This window comes from Bombina bombina, chromosome 3, assembly GCF_027579735.1.
Source record: "Bombina bombina isolate aBomBom1 chromosome 3, aBomBom1.pri, whole genome shotgun sequence".
NCBI classification, from domain to species: Eukaryota; Metazoa; Chordata; class Amphibia; order Anura; family Bombinatoridae; genus Bombina; species Bombina bombina.
Window position 1 is genome coordinate 1294377713 of NC_069501.1, and position 9387 is coordinate 1294387099.

Sequence of the window (9387 nt, forward strand, 5' to 3'; positions counted from 1 at the left end):
TGTGACCTTTATCAGAACAGTATTATACACAGTACACGTGTCACTAAATAGCTAGTGGGGACACTATACTCTGAATTCTACTGATGGTGACATAAATCAGTGATATAATCTGTTTATTTGTGTGACCTTTATTAGCACAGTATTATACACAGTACACTTGTCACTAAATAGCTAACGGGGACACTATAGACTGTATCCTGATGGTGACATAAACCAGTGATATAATCTGTGTGTGTGACCTTTATCAGTACAGTATTATACACAGTGCATGTGTCACTAAATAGCTAATGGGGTCACTATAGGCTGAATCCTGATGGTGACATAAATCAGTGATATAATCTGTTTATTTGTGTGACCTTTATCAGCACAATATTATACACAGTACACTTGTCACTAAATAGCTAGCGGGGACACTATAGACTGAATCCTGATGGTGACATAAATCAGTGATATAATCTGTTTATTTGTGTGACCTTTATTAGCACAGTATTATACACAGTACACTTGTCACTAAATAGCTAACGGGGACACTATAGACTGTATCCTGATGGTGACATAAACCAGTGATATAATCTGTGTGTGTGACCTTTATCAGTACAGTATTATACACAGTGCATGTGTCACTAAATAGCTAATGGGGTCACTATAGGCTGAATCCTGATGGTGACATAAATCAGTGATATAATCTGTTTATTTGTGTGACCTTTATCAGCACAATATTATACACAGTACACTTGTCACTAAATAGCTAGCGGGGACACTATAGACTGAATCCTGATGGTGACATAAATCAGTGATATAATCTGTTTATTTGTGTGACCTTTATCAGCACAATATTATAAACAGTACACTTGTCACTAAATAGCTAGCGGGGACACTATAGACTGAATCCTGATGGTGACATAAATCAGTGATATAATCTGTTTGTGTGACCTTTATTAGCACAGTATTATACACAGTACACTTGTCACTAAATAGCTAACGGGGACACTATAGGCTGAATCCTGATGGTGACATAAATCAGTGATATAATCTGTTTATTTGTGTGATCTTTATCAGTACAGTATTATACACAGTGCACCTGTCACTAAATAGCTAACGGGGACACTATAGTCTGAATTCTGCTGATGGTGACATAAATCAGTGATATAATCTGTTTATTTGTGTGACCTTTATTAACACAGTATTATACACAGTACACTTGTCACTAAATAGCTAACGGGGACACTATAGGCTGAATCCTACTGATGGTGACATAAACCAGTGATATAATCTGTTTGTGTGACCTTTATTAGAACAGTATTATACACAGTGAACTTGTCAGTAAATATCTAACGGGGACACTATAGGCTGAATCCTGATGGTGACATAAACCAGTGATATAATCAGTTTGTGTGACCTTTATTAGCACAGTATTATACACAGTGCATGTGTCACTAAATAGCTAACGGGGTCACTATAGGCTGAATCCTGATGGTGACATAAACCAGTGATATAATCTGTGTGTGTGACCTTTATCAGCACAGTATTATACACAGTACACTTGTCACTAAATAGCTAACGGGGTCACTATAGGCTGAATCCTGATGATGACATAAACCAGTGATATAATCTGTTTGTGTGACCTTTATCAGCACAGTATTATACACAGTGCACGTGTCACTAAATAGCTAACAGGGACACTATAGGCTAAATCCTGATGGTGACATAAACCAGTGATATAATCAGTTTGTGTGACCTTTATCAGCACAGTATTATACACAGTACACTTGTCACTAAATAGCTAATGGGGACACTATAGGCTGAATCCTGATGGTGACATAAACCAGTGATATAATCAGTTTGTGTGACCTTTATCAGCACAGTATTATACACAGTGCACTTGTCACTAAATAGCTAACGGGGACACTATAGGCTGAATCCTGATGGCGACATAAATCAGTGATATAATCTGTTTGTGTGACCTTTATCAGTACAGTATTATACACAGTGCACTTGTCACTAAATAGCTAACAGGGACACTATAGGCTGAATCCTGATGGTGACATAAACCAGTGATATAATCTGTGTGTGTGACCTTTATCAGCACAGTATTATACACAGTGCACGTGTCACTAAATAGCTAACAGGGACACTATAGGCTGAATCCTGATGGCGACATAAATCAGTGATATAATCTGTTTGTGTGACCTTTATTAGCACAGTATTATACACAGTGCATGTGTCACTAAATAACTAACGGGGACACTATAGGCTGAATCCTGATGGTGACATAAACCAGTGATATAATCTGTTTGTGTGACCTTTATCAGTACAGTATTATACACAGTGCACTTGTCACTAAATAGCTAACGGGGACATTATAGGCTGAATCCTGATGGTGACATAAACCAGTGATATAATCAGTTTATTTGTGTGACCTTTATCAGCACAGTATTATACACAGTGCATGTGTCACTAAATAGCTAACGGGGACACTATAGGCTGAATCCTGATGGCGACATAAATCAGTGATATAATCTGTTTGTGTGACCTTTATTAGCACAGTATTATACACAGTGCATGTGTCACTAAATAGCTAACAGGGACACTATAGGCTAAATCCTGATGGTGACATAAACCAGTGATATAATCTGTTTGTGTGACCTTTATCAGTACAGTATTATACACAGTACACTTGTCACTAAATAGCTAACAGGGACACTATAGACTGAATCCTGATGGTGACATAAACCAGTGATATAATCTGTTTGTGTGACCTTTATCAGCACAGTATTATACACAGTACACTTGTCACTAAATAGCTAACGGGGAGACTATAGACTGAATCCTGATGGTGACATAAACCAGTGATATAATCAGTTTGTGTGACCTTTATCAGCACAGTATTATACACAGTACACTTGTCACTAAATAGCTAACGGGGAGACTATAGACTGAATCCTGATGGTGACATAAACCAGTGATATAATCAGTTTGTGTGACCTTTATTAGCACAGTATTATACACAGTACACTTGTCACTAAATAGCTAACAGGAACACTATAGGCTGAATCCTGATGGTGACATAAACCAGTGATATAATCAGTTTGTGTGACCTTTATCAGCACAGTATTATACACAGTACACTTGTCACTAAATAGCTAACGGGGTCACTATAGGCTGAATCCTGATGGTGACATAAACCAGTGATATAATCTGTTTGTGTGACCTTTATTAGCACAGTATTATACACAGTGCATGTGTCACTAAATAACTAACGGGGACACTATAGGCTGAATCCTGATGGTGACATAAACCAGTGATATAATCTGTTTGTGTGACCTTTATCAGCACAGTATTATACACAGTGCACTTGTCACTAAATAGCTAACGGGGACACTATAGGCAGAATCCTGATGGTGACATAAACCAGTGATATAATCAGTTTGTGTGACCTTTATTAGAACAGTATTATACACAGTACACGTGTCACTAAATAGCTAACGGGGACACTATAGGCAGAATCCTGATGGTGACATAAACCAGTGATATAATCTGTTTGTGTGACCTTTATCAGTACAGTATTATACACAGTACACTTGTCACTAAATAGCTAACGGGGTCACTATAGGCTTAATCCTGATGGTGACATAAACCAGTGATATAATCTGTTTGTGTGACCTTTATTAGCACAGTATTATACACAGTGCATGTGTCACTAAATAGCTAACGGGGACACTATAGACTGAATCCTGATGGTGACATAAACCAGTGATATAATCTGTTTGTGTGACCTTTATTAGCACAGTGTTATACACAGTACATGTGTCACTAAATAGCTAATGGGGTCACTATAGGCTGAATCCTGATGATGACATAAACCAGTGATATAATCAGTTTGTGTGACCTTTATTAGCACAGTATTATACACAGTACACTTGTCACTAAATAGCTAACGGGGACACTATAGGCTGAATCCTGATGGTGACATAAACCAGTGATATAATCAGTTTGTGTGACCTTTATCAGTACAGTATTATACACAGTACACTTGTCACTAAATAGCTAACTGGGACACTATAGGCTGAATCCTGATGGTGACATAAACCAGTGATATAATCTGTTTGTGTGACCTTTATCAGTACAGTATTATACACAGTACACTTGTCACTAAATATCTAACGGGGACACTATAGGCTGAATCCTGATGATGACATAAACCAGTGATATAATCTGTTTGTGTGACCTTATCAGCACAGTATTATACACAGTGCACTTGTCACTAAATAGCTAACGGGGACTGTTACGGTACCAACAGTGTACCAAGGTTAATATCAGATGAACAATGTCCTGCATAGGGAATCAGCAATTCACAACCCAGCCAGTTTTCAGGTTTAAAACAGAATGACATTTATTAAAGGCTAGATGCCTAGTATTTATGCAGGTCTGACCCCCCCCCCCAGATGGGGGTTGAAAGGCTGTTGTACATTACATGGAGGGAACAAGCCCTTTGACATGATACAATAGAATTATATTACTTAAACACTTCAACCACAAGACACTCTTGGCCCTTCTTATCACTTAGGCGTTTTCTCTCTGGAGGTGATCAAACAATAGAATGCTTAGCCAGCAACTCTGTCTTTAGAAATTAGTTTCTTAGCTAAACACAATTAACTCCTTCAGTCCTGACAGAAGGGTCTGTCACATATCTCCCCCCTTGTGGAACACTCCGGCAGACCCGGCTTGACCCTTTGGCGGGTCAACCTGGGGATGACCGGACTAGGAGGTGGTAGGCATGTCGGTTTGCCAGGACAATCCATCTGTATTCCCTTTATGAGAGAGAATTCCTGTCCATACAAAGAAGGGTTCAACTTCCTCAGTGCCCAGACTAGGGCTAAACAGTCCTTCAAAATCCCATTCGCTTCTTTACGAGTTTTCTGTACCTGCTCTTTATAGGTATCCACAATCCCTTCATACTGACATAGGGTGCCCTTGAGTTGCTGCACCTCACTATGAGCCAGCGTCAGCTTCTCCTCAAGTGTCGCTAAGTTTGTCTTTAATGTTTCATGTCCCACTCTCAAGCTGGTGTTTTCTGCAGTCTGTCGGTGCAGCTTGTCTAGCAGAGATTCACGTTCTAAACGTGCTTTTTCCTCTGCGCTCCTCTTCTCCTTCATCAGCGCATTGTAACGGGACTTCCACGTATCAATAGCGGATAGAGATTTACTGAGCTCAGCGTCCTGGGGCTTAGCAGCAGGGGGGTCAGTCTCTGCTGCACGGATCTGAGCACGGGTAGTCACAGGGTTAACATCAGCGGGACCCATGGGAGCATAGGCAGAAACAAGGGGAGCCAAGTCATTTCCAAGAAGAACATCAGCAGGTAAGTCCTTCTTGACCCCCACATTCACAGGTCTAGCGCCCACTCCCCAATCCAAATGTACCCTGGCAACAGGTAGGCTGAACACATCGCCCCCTGCTACCCTCACAGCCACAGTGTCTCCAGTGTACTGTTTCTCAGACACCAAGTTCTTTTGAAGCAAGGTCATGGTAGCACCAGTATCCCGTAGACCACTGACCTTCTTCCCATTCACTTTAACCAGTTGCCGGTTATTCCGGTGGGCAGCTTGCACAAGGTCTGCCTCATGTAGGATGCTCCAGCATTCTTGCGCCTCTACGTAGCGGGCCGCAGGCTGAGAGTTACGTGGGATTCCGCCGGCGGGTCTTCTCCAGGACTGTGCTTGGTTCGCTGCATTTAGGGGACACTCTGGTCTTTTGTGCCCTAGTTGCTTACATCCAAAGCACCAAATAGGCTGTGAGTAGCCCCGTGAATTGAACCGGGCTCTCTGAGGGTAGTTCGTGGCCGGAGGCCGTGTGGTATAGCGGTGCGCCGGGGGTTGGTAACTGGCAGCTGTTGGGGTGACTGGGGGTCTGTACTCCACTCTAGCAGGGGGCTTAGTGGTAGCAGTGTCCAGTTTGCGGGCATCCATATACTCATCTGCCAGGCGAGCAGCTTCATGCAGGGTGGAGGGTTTACGGTCCCGAACCCACTCTCTAACTCCTGCTGATAACTTGTCAAAGCAATGTTCCAACAGGAATAGCTGCAGCACCTCTTCCCCAGATACGGCTTGGCACCCCGCTATCCAGTGAGCTGCTGTGCGGTGCACCTTACATGCCCACTCAACGTAGGAATCACCAGCTAATTTAACAGTGTCTCTGAACCGCCTCCGGTATGCCTCCGGTGTAACCGCATACCTGGAGAGCAGAGCCTCTTTCACAGTATTATAATCCCCAACCTCCTCATCTGGAATGGCCCGAAAAGCCTCACTGGCCCGGCCGGATAATTTTCCGGATAATATCGTGACCCAGTCCTCTGCGGGTACCTTGTGTAGTGCACATTGCCTCTCAAAATCCGCAAGGAACCCATCAATCTCTCCTTCTGTTTCCAGGAAGTTTTTAAAAGCTGCAAAATTTACTTTTCTCTTTTCCACTTGGGCTGCTGCAGCGCTGCTTTGGCGAAGTAGGTTGGCCTCCACAGCTGCTATGACCCGGTCGATAATTTCCGCAGATGGGTTGGGGCCATAATATGCCAGTCTTATTTTAACCGCCCGATCAAAGCTTGCTTCTTCAGGGGTTCTGTCTGATATGCTGGGCCCATTGGTTCCTTCTGTCCCTGGTACTCTTTCCATCTTAGTCAGTATTGTAATAATCCCCCTCTTCCTGAGGTTACTGGCTTGTGTAGTTGCTCTTCTGGGCGATAAGGTTCATTCCGTCGCTTGCCACCAATTGTTACGGTACCAACAGTGTACCAAGGTTAATATCAGATGAACAACGTCCTGCATAGGGAATCAGCAATTCACAACCCAGCCAGTTTCAGGTTTAAAACAGAATGACATTTATTAAAGGCTATACCTAGTATTTATGCAGGTCTGACCCCCCCCCCCCCCAGATGGGGGTTGAAAGGCTGTTGTACATTACATGGAGGGAACAAGCCCTTTGACATGATACAATAGAATTCTATTACTTAAACACTTCAACCACAAGACACTCTTGGCCCTTCTTATCACTTAGGCGTTTTCTCTCTGGAGGTGATCAAACAATAGAATGCTTAGCCAGCAACTCTGTCTTTAGAAATTAGTTTCTTAGCTAAACACAATTAACTCCTTCAGTCCTGACAGAAGGGTCTGTCACAGGGACACTATAGGCTTAATCCAGATGGTGACATAAACCAGTGATATAATCAGTTTGTGTGACCTTTATTAGCACAGTATTATACACAGTGCACTTGTCACTAAATAGCTAACGGGGACACTATAGGCTAAATCCTGATGGTGACATAAACCAGTGATATAATCAGTTTGTGTGACCTTTATCAGTACAGTATTATACACAGTACACCTGTCACTAAATAGCTAACGGGGTCACTATAGGCTGAATCCTGATGGTGACATAAATCAGTGATATAATCTGTTTGTGTGACCTTTATTAGTACAGTATTATACACAGTACATGTGTCACTAAATAGCTAACAGGGACACTATAAGCTGAATCCTGATGGTGACATAAACCAGTGATATAATCAGTTTGTGTGACCTTTATCAGTACAGTATTATACACAGTACACTTGTAACTAAATAGCTAATGGGGACACTATAGGCTGAATCCTGATGGTGACATAAACCAGTGATATAATCAGTTTGTATGACCTTTATCAGTACAGTATTATACACAGTACACTTGTCACTAAATAGCTAACGGGGACACTATAGGCTGAATCCTGATGGTGACATAAACCAGTGATATAATCTGTTTGTGTGACCTTTATCAGCACAGTGTTATACACAGTACACTTGTCACTAAATAGCTAACAGGGACACTATAGGCTGAATCCTGATGGTGACATAAACCAGTGATATAATCTGTTTGTGTGACCTTTATCAGCACAGTATTATACACAGTACACTTGTCACTAAATAGCTAACGGGGACACTATAGGCTTAATCCTGATGGTGACATAAACCAGTGATATAATCTGTGTGTGTGACTGTGACAGACCCTTCTGTCAGGACTGAAGGAGTTAATTGTGTTTAGCTAAGAAACTAATTTCTAAAGACAGAGTTGCTGGCTCCAGCTATAATCTAATTAGTGCTAAGCATTCTATTGTTTGATCACCTCCAGAGAGAAAACGCCTAAGTGATAAGAAGGGCCAAGAGTGTCTTGTGGTTGAAGTGTTTAAGTAATATAATTCTATTGTATCATGTCAAAGGGCTTGTTCCCTCCATGTAATGTACAACAGCCTTTCAACCCCCATCTGGGGGGGGGGGTCAGACCTGCATAAATACTAGGCATAGCCTTTTAATAAATGACATTCTGTTTTAAACCTGAAACTGGCTGGGTTGTGAATTGCTGATTCCCTATGCAGGACATTGTTCATCTGATATTAACCCTTGGTACACTGTTGGTACCGTAACAATTGGTGGCAAGCGACGGAATGAACCTTATCGCCCAGAAGAGCAACTACACAAGCCAGTAACCTCAGGAAGAGGGGGATTATTACAATACTGACTAAGATGGAAAGAGTACCAGGGACAGAAGGAACCAATGGGCCCAGCATATCAGACAGAACCCCTGAAGAAGCAAGCTTTGATCGGGCGGTTAAAATAAGACTGGCATATTATGGCCCCAACCCATCTGCGGAAATTATCGACCGGGTCATAGCAGCTGTGGAGGCCAACCTACTTCGCCAAAGCAGCGCTGCAGCAGCCCAAGTGGAAAAGAGAAAAGTAAATTTTGCAGCTTTTAAAAACTTCCTGGAAACAGAAGGAGAGATTGATGGGTTCCTTGCGGATTTTGAGAGGCAATGTGCACTACACAAGGTACCCGCAGAGGACTGGGTCATGATATTATCCGGAAAATTATCCGGCCGGGCCAGTGAGGCTTTTCGGGCCATTCCAGATGAGGAAGTCGGGGATTATAATACTGTAAAAGAGGCTCTGCTCTCCAGGTATGCGGTTACACCGGAGGCATACCGGAGGCGGTTCAGAGACACTGTTAAATTAGCTGGTGATTCCTACCTTGAGTGGGCATGTAAGGTGCACCGCACAGCAGCTCACTGGATAGCGGGGTGCCGAGCCGTATCTGGGGAAGAGGTGCTGCAGCTATTCCTGTTGGAACATTGCTTCGACAAGTTACCCGCAGGAGTTCGAGAGTGGATTCGGGACCGTAAACCCTCCACCCTGCATGAAGCGGCTCGCTTGGCAGATGAGTATACGGATGCCCGCAAACTGGACACTGCTACCACTAAGCCCCCTGCTAGAGTGGAGTACAGACCCCCAGTCACCCCAGCAGCTGCCAGTTACCAACCCCCGGCGCATCGCTATACCACACGGCCTCCGGCCACGAACTACCCTC